The sequence below is a fragment of the Theobroma cacao genome, chromosome 5, assembly GCF_000208745.1.
Source record: "Theobroma cacao cultivar B97-61/B2 chromosome 5, Criollo_cocoa_genome_V2, whole genome shotgun sequence".
NCBI classification, from domain to species: domain Eukaryota; kingdom Viridiplantae; phylum Streptophyta; class Magnoliopsida; order Malvales; family Malvaceae; genus Theobroma; species Theobroma cacao.
The window spans coordinates 33,200,664-33,220,676 of NC_030854.1; the positions used below are offsets into that span (position 1 = coordinate 33,200,664).

General features: G+C 32.3%; 2 pseudogenes; both read left to right on the forward strand.

Moving 5' to 3' along the window:
- Positions 2,824-4,951, forward strand: LOC18599654 (annotated as a pseudogene).
- On the forward strand, positions 14,947-18,784 carry LOC18599656 (annotated as a pseudogene).

A 20,013-nucleotide genomic window follows, 5' to 3' on the forward strand; every position in this document is an offset into this window, starting at 1 on the left:
GTTATGTCATATGGTATTTATCTTTTACTTACCATTCTATTCTTTTTTCAATTATGTAAATTTTATTTTTTATGATTTTAATCTTTAAAAATTAACAAATTATTATGTAGTTCTCAAAAAAAAGTTGTAGTGTTGTATTGTTACTAAAATTTCATCAATGTGTATTTTTTATAGATCATGATTATGTAAAAAGAAATTAACATTTTTTTTGAAAGGTGAAAAAAGATATCATTAGCTATAAGATTTACAAAAACTGCCCATTAAGGCAGGAACCTGCTTAAGCCATAAGCAGTGATAGAAATAAATACAAGCTAAGTATATCTTTTTTATATGTTTTACATTTTATATTTAATTGAAAGGAAATTATTTTGAATATATAATTTTTAAACAATCCTGATTGTATGAGAAAAAATTATTAATCTTGTATATCATATTTAACTATTTATATTTTACATAATTTAGTTTTATATTTAGTATTATAAGTTTTAATAGAAATAAAATAAGAATATTAAATATAGACTGTATTAATTTTTTTTTCAAGTTTGATTAAAGTACAAGTAAATTAAAAACAATTGATAAATTCTCCAAAAGAAAATATGTAAATTGTTCAAATGATTCGATTACATTTAAACCACCGAGCCTCAACTCATGAATAAGAGCAATATAAATCAAAATGTCTAAGATTCAATCTTAAAGATCAATGTTTTCTGGTACATAATTAATAATTAATAAATTTGAATACAGAAAACATTATTGAGCACAACTTTCTTAAGAAATTATTACAAGTCTTTCTTTTCTTGATTTCCATATTATAGAAATTTATTTTCTATTATCAACCTTTTAATTGTTGATTAAATTTAATATATTAATTTTTAAAATTTTTAACTTTTGTTTTTTTGTTTTTTGGCCCTCAACAAAAATTGGTTAGCTCTGCCTCTGCACATATCAACAATTTTCTTACCATGCATACGCCTTCAAACAGTTTCTTAAACTTCTAATGTTCTAATGCTAGAACTTTCCTAGAAATGATAATTTTAATATGAACATAAGGATACATTCTTGCTTTATTTGCTATTTTAATCTATTAATTAAATAGAATGAAACGAATGGTCCTACTCAAGAAGTTCCATTAAAGAAAGAAAAAAAAATGGAGAAAGGCAAAATTAAAGATAGACAACTCGAAGATGGGGAAAGTCATGGAGCAACCAAAGCCCTGAAACAAGGTGCCGGGACGTTTTCAAGGTGTGTGAACATTTGATTTAGACTAATTATAATAAGATTATTTGATTAAAGCCAAGTGGGTCATTGGGGGAGGGTTATCACTCGAATTGTATAAAAATCAAACAGGAAACAAGCACAAAAAGAGGAAAGAAAAAATAAACTTAATTAAAGGAAAATATTATTGAAATTGGACTGATAGTGATTTTATATTTGATATGTGTTTGTGGTTTTAATTTTGTTTCATATGGTATTTTACGGTTTTTTCTTTTCAATTAGCATTATGTGACTATATAGTTTTTATCATTAGTGCTCTGTGAATTATTTATGTTCTCGCATAGGGTTATACTGTTGATACAGTAAAATTATCAAAGTAATATTAATTTAAAGTTAGTCAATTTGTTTACAATTAAAGGTATTTTTATAATTTTATTGACTATAAAATTATATCCGAAAATACTACTTGAGAGAGACGATATTCAAAAGATATAATTGAGAAAAAATAACAAGATTTCATGTGAGAAAAATTGAAACCACCAAAGGTGTAAATAGAATTTTAATCTTCTTTGTTTTTTAATTTATTTATTGTTTTAAAAAAGAGAAATTCCTATTGCATTTGGAGCATAAATCTTTCGTCATCTACTGCTTTTTTCAATAATTTTGTGTCACATGTTCAATTTTATACTAGCAATCAAAGATCCTAAATTTCAAAACTTTAAATTTTAATATAAAAAATATAAAAAACATATGATGTAAAATTATAAAAAAGACGTCCAATGAGATACGAGCAAAGGATTTTTGTTCCTATATTTATATGTAAAACGTTGGTAAAAGTGGAATATCAACAATGTATTATAGTACCATACATGATTTATTTTATGGACCCATATCATATTATAACATATTACTATACCATTAATATTTTGGGATAAAAGATGGGATCCAAATAGCCAAACCCATAAAAGGGTGAACGAACTTAAATGTTTTGTACAACATTTATAGTGTTGCTTAATTTTCTCTATCAGTCTCAAGTCTCAAATTCTAGATTTTTTATGCAACTGAAATTAAATATGATAAAATTGTTAAAATTTTTTATAAAATTAATATATTTTTTTGCATGATCATAATTTTCGAAAATACAACTTAACGATTCGAGTTTGAGGGGTTGTATCAGACTTAAGGATTGTACGCTTCTATAAAACACAAAAGTCTCAAAACATCTTATTATGGAATTTAGAAGTTGTACTATTTGTATGCAAAAAAATTTGTACAATACCCTATAAAATGATAATTCACTTCCATTAATTATTATTATCTTATATGTCAAAATAAAATTCTTTTAATTTTCACAAACAAGATTAAATCATTATTAATTAAATTTCAGAAACATACTTTGAATACCAATTAATCATTTAACTTCACTTATTAATTAAAAACTTCTCACTAAGATAATTTTCCTAGTACACTAACATGACTGTACTGTTTAGCTACTTATATAGATTGTTTTAATTAATACATTAATAAGAATTTTTTGGGTACCCTACACCATTGGCCCTTCCAGATAATACCAAAATTCATGTGACAAAAGCATCAATTATTAATTGATTGATTTCCCAATACTGCACATCCAGCAAGTGTAGATATGCTTGACCTCAAAAGGACCACAGAAAGCAATTGTAGAAGAAGATTATGGCTGCAACCATCCCACTGCAGATTTTGATGTCAACCACTTCTGCCATGGTGCTCCAACCCACTTCCCTAGTCTTCACCGTCCGTAGGTGTGAACCAGAGCTCGTGAAGCCTGCCAGGCCCACCCCTCGTGAGCTCAAACTGTTATCGGACATCGATGACCAACAGGGTCTTCGGACCCAGATCCCGATTATCCAATTTTATCAGTACAATCCTTCCATGCGAGGGAAGGATCCTGCTAAGGTTATTCGGGAGGCACTTGGAAAAACTCGTGTTTTACTATCCATTTGCTGGTAGGCTAATGGAAGGGCCTAACGGTAAGCTTATGGTGGATTGTACTGGCGATGGCGTGTTGTTCATTGAGGCCCATGCTGATGTTAAACTTGAGCAATTTGGTGAAGGCCTTCAGCCACCATTTCCTTGCTTGGATCAGCTCCTATACGACGTTCCCGGCGCCGGCGGGATGCTAAATTGCCCATTGTTGTTGATCCAGGTATTAATTTATTTATTACTCCAAGCTATGATCAAGATTCTAAGAAAAATTGAACCATGAACAGTTTGGGTTCATTTTACTAGTTATTAAAGTTGTTTTCTATTCTTTTATTAAAAAAAATTCCTGTTCTCTACTCTACAATTAGGAAATTTTTGGGATAGTGTTATTCAGTCAAAAATTAGGAAATTTAGACGTTACTTCTTCCGGGGAAATTAATAAATTTTCAAAGCTAAAGTCGTAATTATTTCTGATAATTAATAGGTATAAATATTAATAGAGTCTATCTTTATTTTTATTAAAAGAAAATAAAAAATAATACACTTACATCAAAATAACATTAATTCAATATTTCTTATGCAAGGTTACAAGAATGAAATGCGGTGGTATCATCTTTGCCCTTCGACTCAACCACACACTGACTGATGCTGCTGGCCTATTCCAATTCATTTCCGCTATGGCTGAGATGGCACAAGGCGCAATCTCTCCTTCAATCCAACCTGTATGGGAAAGGCATCTCCTAACTTGTCGAACTCCCCCACAAGTCACATGTACGCACCATGAATTCGACAAAGTAGATGATATAAAATCATGTACAAACTTCACCCCATTGGAAAACATGGTTCATCGCTCATTTTTCTTCAATCCCTCTCATATATCCTCCATCCGTAGATTTGTTCCTTTGCATCTTCACCATTGTTCCACATTTGAAGTCTTAACTGCTTGCTTATGGCGTTGCCGGACACTTGCTTTACAATTCGACCCTGATGAACAAGTTCGCTTGCTATGCGTTGTCAATGTACGCTCCAAGTTTAATCCTCCATTGCCAAAGGGATATTACGGAAACACGATCGTGCACCCTGTAGCTGTAACAACAGCAGGAAAATTATGCCAAAACCCATTAGGATACGCAATAGAGCTAGTGAAGCAAACCAAGGAAATTGTGACTGAAGAGTATGTGAAATCGGTGGTGGATTTTTTGGTGACAAAGGGTCGGCCACCCATTAACTTGGTTCGAGTCTACCTAGTTTCGGATGCAAGACACGCCAAGTTTTTCGATGTTGATTTTGGATGGGGTAAGGCAATGTACGGTGGGCCTGCCAAAGGAGTGGTGGCAAGCTTCCTAATACCTCATAGGAATAAGAAAGGGGAAGATGGACTTGTGGTGCCAATTTACTTACCGGCTTCGGCTATGGAAAGATTTGTTAGAGAGTTGAATAGAATGTTGAAAGATCATCCAGCTGGTAGTCGAAGTAATTCCACTTTCATTAAATCTACCTTGTAAAAGTAATGTCATAAAGCCCAACCAATTTCATTGGCCGGGCTAAAGCTCATTTCTCTAATTTCAAGCTTCTATCTTTGAAGCCCCCATTTTTGGGTGAGGCTCCCCCCAGCCCCACGGCTCCACCGTAAACCTATCTCGTGCGTATGTTTGTTTAATGGTTATATATTTATGTTCTCCGAACCATATTAAAGCAACAACCTTCTTCATTTTGTGCTACAATGGATACTCCTCATGTTCTAATTATTTGTTATAATATCAAATTTATAACTTCTTGCTGTTAATTTGATGCGTTTGTTAATAAGGCAAAAATTGATCATTAATCTATATTGGAGTCATTTGAGATTGGTCAAAAATATGATAATAATATTTTCCGACTACAATTAATAATCATAAATATAACCTTCATTTTATAAATAAATACTCAAATTTTATGAGACTAAAAGAAATATTGTGTGATGATGGCACAAATTAGGAAGACAACTTCTGTTTTTGTCAATAGTATTCCTTTTAAAGTTCATTTGAGGTGGCTGAGGAGAATTTTTCATCTGTTCGGCTAGGTTGTAGATGTATTGTGAAAAGAAGAAGCAAGAGTGGGAGAAACTTTGGTTTGTTTTATAGGATCGTATCTCTATGATGCTAGAAGAGCAATGTCTGGATTGAATGGAGCTTGGTTATTAAATTATAGGCTGGGTGTCAACATTGTAAGATTCAATGGTAAGGATTCATATTGGAAGAAACAAAGTGTAGAATAGAGTGTCGAATCAAGACATGTCATTGAAGACGGGAAAAGAGAAATTGAAAGAAGTACCAAGGCGCAGAACACAGTACAGAGTGGTAGGTTGTCCTATGCATAGGCTTTAAAGGATGAGAATGAGAATGCAGAGCACCCTCTATCCCTAAAAAAGGTCGTACATGCAATACTCAATCAGTTTAATTAAGTATAAATTGGACTTTTAGCAATTTAGAAGAGCAACAAAGAAGAGCAAAAACACATAACGCACACTCCCTCCCCTAAGACCATGCATAAAACCCACCCTTTCCATCTTCAAGAAGCAAATCAGCACAAATCAGAGCACCAACCACGCCAATCAAAAAAGGCAAAGAAGACTCAAAAGACAACCACAACTCCACATCAAACGAGATGAATTCAGCAAAAATGACTCAGCAGGAGAAATAAAAAAGCAAGCGCAAACATCCACCCAACTCAAAATAGGATCACAACAAATCTCACCAGAACACCAAGAAAATGGAAACAGATCCAAAGGTGACACACCTCAAACAACCCAAGAAAAAAAGAAACAGAAGCAAGACCAAAGATAGAAGTCACCCGTTAAAAACTTTCATCAATGTGATTGATCATCCGCATATCAATCTCTCTTTCAACCTCTTCTTTGGCAAGAGAATCCGCAACATTATTTGCGGATCTAGGATTTGAATATGCCATTTGTTGGGATGTGGGCTTACCTTTTCAACAGAATATACCACTCATTTTCTGATCGAATAAGCTTGCCTTACAAATCCTCCTTCGTGCACATAACAATTTCTTCACTCTCGTTGTTATAGAGTGGCTACTAGAGTCCTCCACAAGGAATTATACGTTCCAAAAACCTCTGATCTTTGATGGTGTCTCAAGAATGAAGAGAAGGAGATAAAAAAAAAAGGAGAAAAGAGCCTTTGGGTTTTTCTGACTTACAGAAGAACTTGCATTCACTCTTTTTCTGTGCCTTGAAACTAGCATATCTATTCACTATTTATAGACGTATTAGGAATATAGAGATAGGATATTATGTTTAAATTTAAACAAATTAAATTTAAATATAATTAATCCTTATTTAAATTAATTATTCAATTAAGTTATATCAAAATAATATCTAATATTAATTAATTGAAAATTAGTTAATTATCCACAAATAATTAATAAAGTTGCATGTCATGTGGACGCATCACATTTAAACGCAACACCATTCTTTAAGCTTACTAATTAGGTTAATGATGTTAGAAATTTGTTTTCTATGTTTCCATGGTGCAGTATCAAGATGCTCAACCCACTTGATAGCTGTAATGGAGTCACTTTCTAAGACAAGGTGATGACCGATGCACCTAGAGTCTACAAAGATAAGAAGAGCTTCTTTGATAGAAAACAGTTCACCAATAATGGAGGAGATTTGATTTGAAATCTTTTATCCTATAATTATTGACAAATTAATAATCATTAACTAATTGATTCCTTAGTCAACGACATAACCAATGTAATTGATTTCTTAAACCATGGCATAAGCAATGCCTTTACCTTAGGCAACCACTTATTGTAAATATTTATTTCCTTGTATCACCATCACCACTTGTATTTAAGCACACCGTGCTTTATGAATAAAACCATCAAACAGAGTATTCAAACTCTTCATGGTATTAAAGCAGAGGTTGCAGACAACCAAAGCTATATCTAGATGGCTAATAGGGGTGAAGAAGGAGCAGACAAGGGTAATGGGAATTTGGTGCCAACTACAATCTCATCAAACAACATTGTAGTTGACATCAGATCACATTGCTATCTACACTCCTCTGATCACCCTGGTCTAATTTTTTTTAATATAATGGACGAGATTTGACTTGAAAGTGGCATGTGATTGATTATATAAGCTGTTGTGAGTACACATTCACCCTAGAAGGTGAAGGGAAGGTTGGCTTGGAATCGAAGTGCACGTGCTACTTTAAAAAGATGGCGATGCTTTCGTTCTACCACTCCATTTTGTTAGGGTGTGTTTGTGCAGCTAGTGTGTCTCTTCATCCCATACTCAAAATAGTGATTCGCCAAATCTTCATGATCGAACTCCAATCTGTTATCTATTCGTAATATATTGACTTGTGCATTAAACTGTGTTTTGACCCACTTGAAGCAATAGAGCAAGAAACTCTTTGTTTTTGATTTATGTTTCATAAGAAAGACCCATGTTGCTTAGTTGTAATCATCAACAATTGATAGAAAATAGTGTGATCCCGAAAAAGATGCGGTGTGATAAGGACCCCAAATATCATAGTGAATCAAATCAAAAGCTTGTAAACTTTTATTCTTACGACTTTGAAAAGGCAACCTAGTTTGTTTTGCTTTACAACAAGCATCACAAAGAAAAATGTCTTTCTTATTATAAGTGATAGCCAAGTTTGGAACCATTGAGAGGCGCTCTAATGGAATAGGCCCTAATCGATGATGCCACAGAGTTACGGTATCTTTGCCTTTAGTCAGAAATGCTTTGCTTGTTCTTGTTGGCTCCAAATAATAAAATCCGTTTCACACTCTACCCACTCCAATCGGCTTCCTCGAGAGTAAGCCCTATATTACACAAAAATCAGATCCAAAGATCAGGAGATAGTTCAAGTCACGAGTTATCTTGCTTACAGATAATAAGTTAAAACAAAACTCAAGTATGCCAAGAACTCATTTTAAAGTCAAGCTTTGCCCAAGATTTAATCGACCCAAAGCATGTACTGGTACAGTGTCAAAATTTGGAATTTGAATTGGTGGAATTTTAGGATTTTTGACCATATCTAATAAACCATCAATTTGATAAGTGATATGGCTTGTGGCCCCAATATCAATTACCCATGTGTCGTCCCTTTTTTCAAGAAAATTACTAGAGCAATTACCATTGGAGACCATGTTTGCAACTAGCCTATTAATAGAGTTGGTTTGGATAGGTCACTGGTTTAAGAGATCCATTAATTATTGCATCTGGGCTTGAGTCAATCCAAGAATCAAAGAGGAATCTCTCGTTCCAATGGAAGAAGAGGAAGCTGGCCCAATCGAAAAGGAACCTATCGATTCGATGTGAATATCATTTGACCTTGCCATAAAAGCACGTGCTTATCCCCCAACGTCCCCAACAGTTGTTCTAGCCGCCCGATTACCGTGTGATTCTCCTCTAGCCTTCTATCTTCATTGCCAATTTGGTGGGTAACCCAAAATTTCAAAACATGACTCACGGGTGTGGCCCAATTTGTCGCAATAAGAGCACTTGGGGCATGGCCCTTGTCGTTCTCCATGCCTCTCAGTCTGATCACCTATGCCATGCTTTCTCATTCCACCGATGATTTGATTTTTGGTCAATAGGGCTGCCGCTTTTGTCATTCCAACCTAAGCTACTACAATAGCCCCCTGTTTTTCTTCTTGGGCTACAATCGAGTAAGCATGCCCAACGCTAGGCAACGGTTGACGTTAAGGATTTAAGAGTGCACGATCCTATAGTTGTCATCAAACCCATCAAAAAATGGAACAACTTTTCTTCTTCTCATATTTCCTGCATCTGTCTAGCTACACCACAAGTACACTTTCCATAACTACAAACTGGTGAGGGTTGAAAAGTTTGAATTTCATTCCATAATGATTTAAATTTTTCGTAGGAAGTGGAAATTGGAACTGTTTCTTGTTGTAAAAATGCGATTGCTCATTTGAGTTCATAAACTCTATGAGCAATTCCCTGAGTGAACCTTTCTTTAAGGTCAGTCCATACCTCACTAGCAATCTCTGCATGTACAGCTCCCCCTTGCAATTCCTTGGAGAGAGCGTTTATTAACTAGGATAATACCGTTGCATTACACTGCACCCAGTCTTGAAATTCAAGAGAATTGAATTTTGGTTTTGGGATTGACCCATCCATGAACCTTGCTTTATTTTTGGATTGAAGAGCATTCATAAAATTGCGTCTCCAAGTGAAATAGTTTTCTCCGGTTTCACTTATGAATAAAATTGTGTCTCTCCCTTTCGCACTTAAGGGATGATGAACTAAAAATCTCTCAGCTAAAAACTCATTTGGATCGCGAATTTTGTATCAAAAACTTGGGCAAGCTAAAATACTTTTTGGGAATTGAGGTAGTGTGATCACCGTTTGGAATTGTCTTAAATCAATGAAAATATGTGCTTGCCATTTTAGCAGATAGCGGACTTATTGGGTGTAAACCCGTGGCATCATCTATGGACCAACAAATCAAGTTAGATCCTGATGCAGGCCTACTTTGTTCAGACCCAGGACAATATAGGAGATTGGTAGGTAGATTGTTATACCTCACCATTACTCGACCTTATATTAGTTTTGCTATCCATATATTAAGTCAATAGTTGCACTGTCCACGTCAGACACATTTTGATGTAGCCTTGTGTGTACTACGATATTTGAAAGGAGCACTAGGTCAAGGCTTATTATTGCCTAGTCATAATCAATTAACACTTCAAGCCTATTGTGATGCCGATTGGGCAAGCTGTCCAACAACACGAAAATCAACCACTGGGTACATCATTTTTCTTGGCTCATCACCCATTTCATGGCAATCCAAGAAATAATCAATAGTCTCTTGATCATCTGCAGAAGCAGAATATAGAGCCATGGCTACTACGGCAAGTGAGATTGTATGGCTCCTAAGTTTGTTGGACGATTTGTGCATTTCTCATCCAACACCAGTTTCATTATTTTGTGATAATCAAACTGTAATTCAAATTGCAGCAAGTCAAGTTTTTCATGAATGCACCAAACATATCTAAATTGATTGTCACTTTATCAGACAACACGTTCAGTCAAAGATCCTTGTTCCCAGGTCAATTTCAACACATTTTCAATTAGCAGACATTTTCACCACGGCTCTTGGACGAAATCGATTCTATGATCTATTGGCCAAGTTGGGCATTACCAATTTACATGCTCCAACTTAAGGGGGAGTAATGGAGGACATTTGACTTGAAATCTTTTATCCTATAATTATTGACTAATTGATAATCATTAACTAATTGATTCCTTAGTCAACGGCATAACCAATGTAATTGATTTCTTAAGCCATGGCATAACCAATGCCTTTACCTTAGGCAGCCACTTATTGTAAATATTTCTTTCCTTGTATCACCATCACCACTTATATTTAAGCATACCGTACCTTATGAATAAAACCATCAGACAGAGTATTCAAACTCTTCAAGCAATGTTAGCATCTCCCATACCAATGGCTGTGGAAAAGGAAATAAGAATGTTACCTTAACAATATCTAAGAACACCACTGATGCTAGATTCTCATGGGTTTCCCCAAGCAATCCCATCAGTATCTCATCAGTTTTAAATTTGAGCTGACCCTGATCCAGGAGCTTTCCACTCAGCAATGTGTTTTTTCTTTAGAGGTTTTGTATTCAAAGTGATCTACTGTGGGGCTCTAAAAATATCTAGAAAGGACCTGGTTTCTTCTTTCTACTTGATTTAGTCAACCATGCCATTCTAACCTTACAAGTTCGAAAACTTGGATACTGTCCCACATTTTTTCATTAAATACCAACTTGTTTCTTTGCAACCAAATCGACCAAAGTATTGCAAATATCCCATCTCCCACACCTCATTTCTTCCTAATTTGTCAAAATGCACATCATTCCAAGCTGAAAAGAATGAACAAGCATTGCCTGAACTGATCCAACTGATGTTTTAAATACTATACCATGTAGCCCAAATCTTCCAAGTAACCTCACATTTAAAAAACAAATGATCCGTTGTTTCCATTTCTCTCATCCATAATCCATAGCATGCAGCTTCAATATTCATAAAACTGCTGAGATTCGATCTCATATTCAAACATGAAATTAATCAAGAGATTGAAAGCATAACACAGTGGAAAAATAAAAGATGCATCTAATCAAAAAAATCAACTGAACCCCTCAGATTAATTGTTTGTATTTTTCATATAATTTTTAAATTAATTATGAACACTCATAAATTCAAGTATTACACACTTTATTCTAAATATCTAATTAAGAATCAATTTAAAATTTACGAACAAAGACCCCTTTTAACCAGCTCATTTTTCACTACTAGGCTTTGACGCAAAACTTGCCAATTAAAAATTTTACCTTAGGAGACGCTAACCCAGACCACACTTCTTTCCACAAACTTTTTTCATTCCCATTGTTACCCTCTACAGTTTCATAAAAGGACTTAGTTGAATACGAACCACCAACTGTACCCTTCCAAACGAATTTATATATCATGAAGAGTGCTTCCTAAAACAGTTTCACCAATGATCCGTAATTAAAAGTTCCATTGATCCTTTTTCCAATCAAAAATATTTTGACGAAGTTGAATGTCCCGTTTCCACTCATTATTGTCCCAAAAGCCAAATTCACTCAAAATCCCTAGCTTGTTGATGGAAAGAGCAAAAATACACGGGAAAGCATCATTAATTAATGTGCCATCGATCCATTTGTCATGACAAAAACGAATATTGTTTCCGTCACCCATCACAATGCCCATACTAAAGTAATTGTTAGCTGGAGAACGGGGAAAAGGATATTTTTCCATATTTTAGATGGTTTGTAACTCTCTCTCACATGGGGAACAAGCTTAGAGGGATTTTCACAATTTTTCTTCTGTATAACAACTCTCCAAACGTGGTTTCTTTCATCACTATAATGCCAGATCCATCTATTAAATAACGTCCAATTTTATAGATTTGCTTCTCTTCCTTTCATCCAAATTCAATGGTTCCAAATTGGGAGGAAAAATCTTTTTCTACTTAAATTTATAATTTTACCCTTAATCTCCTTCTTTCCCTTTATTTTTCATCTTTCATACCAACCACAAGATAGGAAATATGATTTTACTTCCTCCCTTCCATTTTGCTTTACTCACATTTTTCCCTTCCCTCCATCTCCGTCCTTCCTAGCAAACATAGTGTAAAGAACGGAATTTGCCCCTTCTCATTCCCTTCTTAATTTTTTTTTTCTTCTCAGTAACTCTAGTGCCTTCATAGTATTTACATTTGTTCTACTCGCGATTGTTATCATGTCGTTGTACATGAATATTTATTTTTTACTTTTAAATGATTGTAGATAAATATATATATTTAAGTTATAAAATTTTAAGGGCAAATAATTCAAATTTTGTATAATGTTAATTTATAAATTATTTAATACTATTATAATTAAAAAAACTTAAATAATGCTCTTACTAAAAAATTATGATAAGTAAATTTCTATGCTTACTTAATATTTCTTTCTATATTTTTCTTTTTTGTCAAATATTTTTTGTAAAATATTATAATTTAGAAAATTTTTAATACTTTATCAAACATATAATTTGTATATTTTAAATTACCAAAAAAAATAAATGATGGTATAATAATAAACAATGAGCTCCGATATGGTTTGACTAATATGTAAAATTTGTTCTTTTTTAGAAGTAAAATTTTTCAAAAAAGAAAGATTCAAAATTGACTTTTGAACAAGTGGTACATATATTTATTATTAAATTAAAATATTATTTTAAACCCAAGCTAGTTATCATTGACATTTGTGAATAAATTAAATGCCATTAATTTGATTTAAAGTAATTAATGTGGTTAGGGTTTAGACATATGATTTGTCTTTTGCACGCTGTGTGTACATAGATTCCTTCACAAACTATACATCTAAACATTTGGAAATTTTCTTTCATTCATTTTTTTAACTAAAAAAATGATGATTAATAAATAAATCAAAATTATTTTTTACGAATTACAAATGCCTTGACATATTTGGCTTCACATGCATATTCTTCTATTCAAATCTTTCCTCTCTCAGAAATAAAATCTTAATAAAAGAAATTAATGCTATATAATAATTCAAATTTCATAAGAATTATGACAACGAAATAAAAAAATTATTTAATTACTTGTTCATTTAATCAATAAAGTAGTAAAAATTAATTAGTTACATTTCAACCAAGATTAAAGATTAGTTATTGTGTTCAAGTGGTATTTAATTAAGAAAATGTGAAAAAAAAATGCTTCTTGAAGGTTGAACCCCATTGCTTAAATCTTGGTAGTTCTCACTACAAAGAATTGAAGAAAGAAGAGGGCAATGTTTGGTTTCCTTTAACTTATGAGGCATTCAGTATGTTACAATACAATGTGATTATAGGCAATGTGATTGCAAGAAATGAGATTATATAAAAGATAACATTATAATGTTTGGTATATAAACAAAGTAATGATTAAAATGTAAGGAATGTAGTGTCAATTTTCAAAATTACCCCTATGTATTAAAATATTAATTTAATATACTTTTATTTTTAATTAATAATTTTTATATAATATCATCTCTTAAATATGTATTTAATGTCGTATTTTATTTTCATTTCTTAATATAATTTCTTATATTATATTTTTTACTTTAATTTCTTTTTTTAAGACAATATCTAATATTTTATTTTAAGTTGAAGGGCAAAAATGTCTTTAAACATATTGTAAAGTGCAATGCAATCTTATTGCATTAGTTTTGTACTTCAATCACATTACATCCATTGGTTATTATGTGATTACATTACAATGTTACATTACAATAGTTTATTGTAAAACGAATATTGTAACATAATTTAATTAGACATATTACAAGAAATGTACTCTTACTTCCCTTATAACAAGCACTATTTTAATTTTCTATAGTTGTTAGTCATCTTTCCTTATAGTTTAAGCTCCCATGGCACCTAGACCCACTTCCCTGTTAAACAAGCCATTCTCTTGAACGAGGATAACACTCTCCCTTATGATCACTATAACCAAATAGGCCCTTGTTCCAAGTAGTCATTAATGAGCCTAACCTACCCACAGTATGACTCAAGAACCATTGTATATCAACAAAAGGCCATAATCGCCTAGTTTGGTTTCTAGGATTAAAACCATTTCAACTTCGCACATATCGACAATTTTTCTTACCATGCATTCGTCTTCAAACAGCTTCTCAAACTTCTAATGTTCTAATGCCAGAAATTTCCCAGAAATAATAATTTTATAAATAACATATTTATTTTCATTTAAAATAAGGTTGAAATTTATCATTTTATATAATTTTCATTTAACCACAAAATAACAATATTTGATATCGAAACATTTAGATCAATATGGAGTTCAACCCTTTTAATAAGAAGGGCATTGATTACAATAATATACATGTATTAGATAAAAAGCAATTAACGTATAATATATATGTATACATGTGTAGCTAGGTAGTATGTAAATATGAACATAAAGATACCTTCTTTCTTTATTTGTTATTTTAATCAATTAATTAAAAGGAATGAAAAGAGTGGTCCTACTCAAACATGACAGTACCGTTTAGCTACTTGTATAGGTTATTTTAATTAAAACATTAACAAGAAGTTTTGGGGTACCCTAACATCATTTGCCCTTCCTAATAATACCAAAATCCGTGTGACAAAGGATCAATTATAAATTGATTCATTTCCCAGTACTACATATCCAGCAAGTGATGATACGCTTGACCTCATACGGAGCAAAGAAAGTCAATTGTACAAGAAGATTATATAGCTGCAACCATCCCACCGCAGATTTTGATGTCAACCACTTCTGCCATGGTGCCCCAACCCACTTCCCTGGTCTTCACCGTCCGTAGGTATGAACCAGAGCTCGTGAAAGCTAGCCAGGCCCACCCCTCGTGAGCTCAAACTGTTATCGGACATTGATGACCATGAGGGTCTTCGGATCCAGATCCCGATTATCCAATTTTATCAGTACAATACTTCCATGCAAGGGAAGGATCCTGCTAAGGTTATTTGGGAGGCACTTGGAAAAACTCTAGTGTTTTACTAGCCATTTGCTGTAGGCTAAGGGAAGGGCCAAACGGCAAGCTTATGGTGGATTCAGGGACGGAGCTAGCCAATTTTTATTGGAAGGCCAAAAGTTAAGAAAAATAAAAGTTAAAAATTTTTAAAGCTAATATCTTAAACTTAATCATTAATAATCAAAAGATTTATAATAGACAATAATTTTATATAAAAGTTTTATTTGACGATGGCGATATCTTTTTTAATATAAATAATTAAATTATTTGTAAAAAACTTATTATCTATTTTGTTTTAGAGTATTGTCTTTCTCAATATAAATGACTAAAAAATTACTATAGTTAACATCCAATATTCTAATTTTATTGTATTTAAGTTTATAATACTAAATATTAAACTATAATGCATAAAATATAAATAGTTAAATACGATATACAGAATTAATAATTTCTTCTTATACTCAAGATAATTTCCTTTCAATTAAATATAAAATGTAAAGTGCATTAAAAACATATACTCAAGATAATTTTTTTATATAATTAAGATTAATAAAAAATAATATATTGGTGAAATTTTAAACAATAACCAATAATGCAACACTAGAATTTATATTTGAGAATTACATATACAATAATTTTTTAATTTTTAAAAATTAAAATCATTATAAATAAAATTCACAAAACAAAAAAAAAAAAACATGACAAGTAGAAGATTTAACCTATATGACAAAAATAAAAGAATATAGTTGATGATTCGTAGAAATTTAAAAAAGAAAATTTATAGAAACTTAAAACATATGAACAAATAGAATATAATTGAAAAAAATAAAAAAATATAAATAATAATAATGTAAATAGAAAAAATTAAATAAAAACTTTACTTCTTTATAATTTTACAATACAAAGACAGAAAAAAATAGAGGAAAAAATGAGTGAAGAGACTTAAAAAATTTAAAAATTTAAAAACTTGAGTAAAATTAAATGGGACTTGTAAGATCATTGTATTATTTTTTAATTATATTAATTATTCAATAAAAAATTATTTTGAAAAATCATTAAAAAATATATAATATACAAAAATTTTCAAAAATTTTGAGGGGCCATGACAAAGGGACGCTCCACCCTTGGGTGGATTGTACTCAGGGGCGGAGCATCCTTATGTGATGGCCCCCCCCAAAATTTTAAATTTTTTTTCATAACATATAAAAATTTTAAAATTTTTTTATATATTCTATAACTTGCTCCCTCAAAATAATATTTTATTTAATGATTAATAAAAATAAAAAAATAATAAAATGATTTCACTTATCTCATTCAACTTTAAATTTTTATAATTTATATTATTATTTTTGTTTATATTTTTTTATTTTTTCATATATTATAAGTTTCTATAAATATTCTTTTTCAAATTTCTACAAACCATTAACCATGTTCTTTTTCTTTCTTTTTTGTTATGTAATATGTGGTAGCTACCTTCTACTTGCCATGTTCTTCTTTCTTATGTTACATAAATTTTATTTTTTATAATTTTTATCTTTAAAAATTAATAAATTAGTATATAGTTCTCAAATATAAGTTGTAATATTACATTGTTACTTAAAATTTTATCAACGTATCATTTTTTTATTAATCCTAATTATGTAAAAGAAAATTAACTTGAGTATATTTTTTTATATGCTTTACATTTTATGTTTAGTTAAAATGAAATTCTCTTGAATATATAGTATTTAAATAATTCTGATTATATAAGAAAAAATTATTAATCTTATATATCGTTTTTAACTATTTATATTTTACAAATTATAGTTTTATATTTAGTTTCGTATTTCTATTATCAATATTTTTATTATTAATTGAATTTAACATATTAGTTTTTTAAAATTTTTAACTCTTATTTAACTGTGTTTGGTCCCCTCAATAAAATTTGACTAGCTCCGCCCCTGATTGTACTAGTCAAGGCGCGTTGTTTGCTGTGGCCGATGCTGATGTTAAACTCGAGCAATTTGGTGAAGCACTTCTGCCACCATTTCCTTGCTTGGCTCAGCTTCTTTATGATGTTCTCAGCCCCAGAGGGATGCTAAATCGCCCATTGTTGTTGATCTAGGTATTAATTTGTTTATTACACGAAGCTATGATCGAGATTCTAAGAAAAAGTAAATCATGAACAGTATGGGGTCATTTTACTAGTTATGAGAGTTGTTTTCTTTTTTTTTTTAAATTCGTGTTCTTTTCTCCACAATTAGGAAATTTTAGGGATAGTGTTATTCTGTCAAAAATTATGAAATTTAGATGTTGCTTATTTCATGGAGATAAATGGAAACTAATAATTTTTCAAACCTAAGGCCATAAATATTTATGGTAATAAATAGGTATAAATATTAATTAAGCATATCTTTTTTTTATTAAAAGAAAATAAAAAAATAATACATCTATATAAAAATAACATTAATTCAATATTTCTTATGCAAGGTTACTAGGATGAAATGCGGTGGTATCATCTTTGCCCTTCGACTCTACCACACTATGAGTGATGCCACTAGCCTATTCCAATTCATTTCCGCTATGGCTGAGATGGCACAAAGCGCAATCTCTCCTTCAATCCCACCTGTATGGGAAAGGCATCTCCTAAGTTGTCGAACTCCTCCACAAGTCACATGTACGCACCATGAATTCGACAAAGTAGATGATATAAAATCATGCTCAATCTTCGCCCCATTAGAAAACATGGTTCATCGCTCATTTTTCTTCAATCCCTCTCATATGTCCGCCATCCGTAGATTTGTTCCTTCGCATCTTCCCCATTGTTCAACATTTGAAGTCTTGATTGCTTGCTTATGGCGTTGCCGGACACTTGGCTTACAATTCGACCCTGATGAACAAGTTCGCTTGCTATGCATTGTCAATGTACGCTCCAAGTTTACTCCTCCATTGCCAAAGGGATATTACGGGAACGCAATCGTGCACCCTGTAGTTGTGACAATAGCTGGAAAATTATGCCAAAACCCCTAGTGAAGCAAACCAAAGAAAGTGTGCCTGAAGAGCATGTGAAATCGGAGGTGGATTTTTTTGTGACAAAGGGTCGGCCACCCACTAGATTGGTTTGAGCCTACCTAGTTTCGAATGCAAGACAGGCCAAGTTTTCCGATGTTGATCTTGGATGGGGTAAGGCAATGTACGGTGGACCTGCCACAGGAGTGGTGGCAAGCTTTCAAATACCTCATAGGAGTAAGAAAGGGGAAGATGGACTTGTGGTGCCAATTTACTTGCCATCTCCAGCTATGGAAAGATTTGTTGAAGAGTTGAATAGAATGTTAAAGGATCATCCATCTGCTAGTCAAAGTAATTCCACTTTCATTCAATCTACTTTGTAGAAGTAATGGGTGCGTACTGCGTCATAAGGAGAATGGTGTTATTCCTATTAACTGTTTGCTTAGCAAATTATCCTCATCTTCATGTCTTACATCTCACTTCATTAAGTTTCTTTAAACGAGGTAAATGGTGCATATACTAATTATCTTTGAATTTCAAATTCTTTTATGAAAAAATTTCGATAATATTTGTTACACTAAATGCTTATAATTGTTATGAGTGGACGATGATCGATAAATGCTGTAAAATTTTTACAGTCCTTTAAATGAAGGAAAAGATACATATACATTAATTGTATTCGATTTTTGATATTTTTATTTTATGGAATTTGCACAATTGTATGACAATTTATAAATGAGGCAAAAAAAAAATTCTCCCACCAAAAAAATAATATTAGAGAAAAAGGATGAGGTGGCTTAAGCTCAACCAATTTCATTGGCCGGGCTAAAGCCTATTTCTCTAATTTCGTGCATTTATTATTTGAACAACCCATTTTTGGGTCAGGCTCCACCTAAACCTATGCACAGGCTTTAAAGGGTGGCAGAGCAACATCTATCCCTCAAGAAGGTAGTACATTACAAGCAATACTCAAATCAGTTAAAAAGTGTGGTCTGAAAACTTTATTACCAAATACAGTAAAAAATAGGTTAGTTGTGTATGGAGTTCTTGTTCGTGCATGAGACTATAGTTCCTTTTCCAATATTGCCAATGTCTGGGGAAAATTAATATCTCTTGAGGCTAAAACGTCAAAATCCAAGAATTTCAGCTATGGTGTTATGTTGATTTTCACTGATAAGAAGGAACAGATCGATGAGGTCATTGACTTGTTGATTGCCAATAAGATTTATCAGATTTGTGTGAGTATAAATTACTTCTGGAAGATGGTTTTGTGTTTTTTGATGGTGTTGATAAATAGGTGAATGAAGCTAGAGAAAACAAATGACAGTTTCTCAACTACAGATTCTCTGCAAAGTCCTTGTTTCATCATGGAGTTTGAAGATAATGTTCAGGTGGGATCAAAACTTGAACTAGGTTGTGCTAATACGCTGGTGGAGAAGAATTTTTAAGAGGGTAATCCGGAGTTTAATGAAGACGTTCCAGATGCCAACAATAGGAAACCATTAGCAGACCTTGATTGTGATGGAGAATGCTTTGGAAAAATCTAGAATCATTAATGGTAGTGCCAGTAGGAACAGGTGGCTGCCAGAAGGAAAGAGAATGAGATGGTGAAAAAGATGAAAAAATAATTGAAATGTTGGTGACAAGTCTATTTCCGATGTAGGCCTGGAAAGGAAAGGGCATGCGGTGTGTTCTGAACCAGAAGAGCCCACTAATTGTTTGGTGTCCTATTGTGGGGAAGAGCTGGAACAAACCTCATTTCCT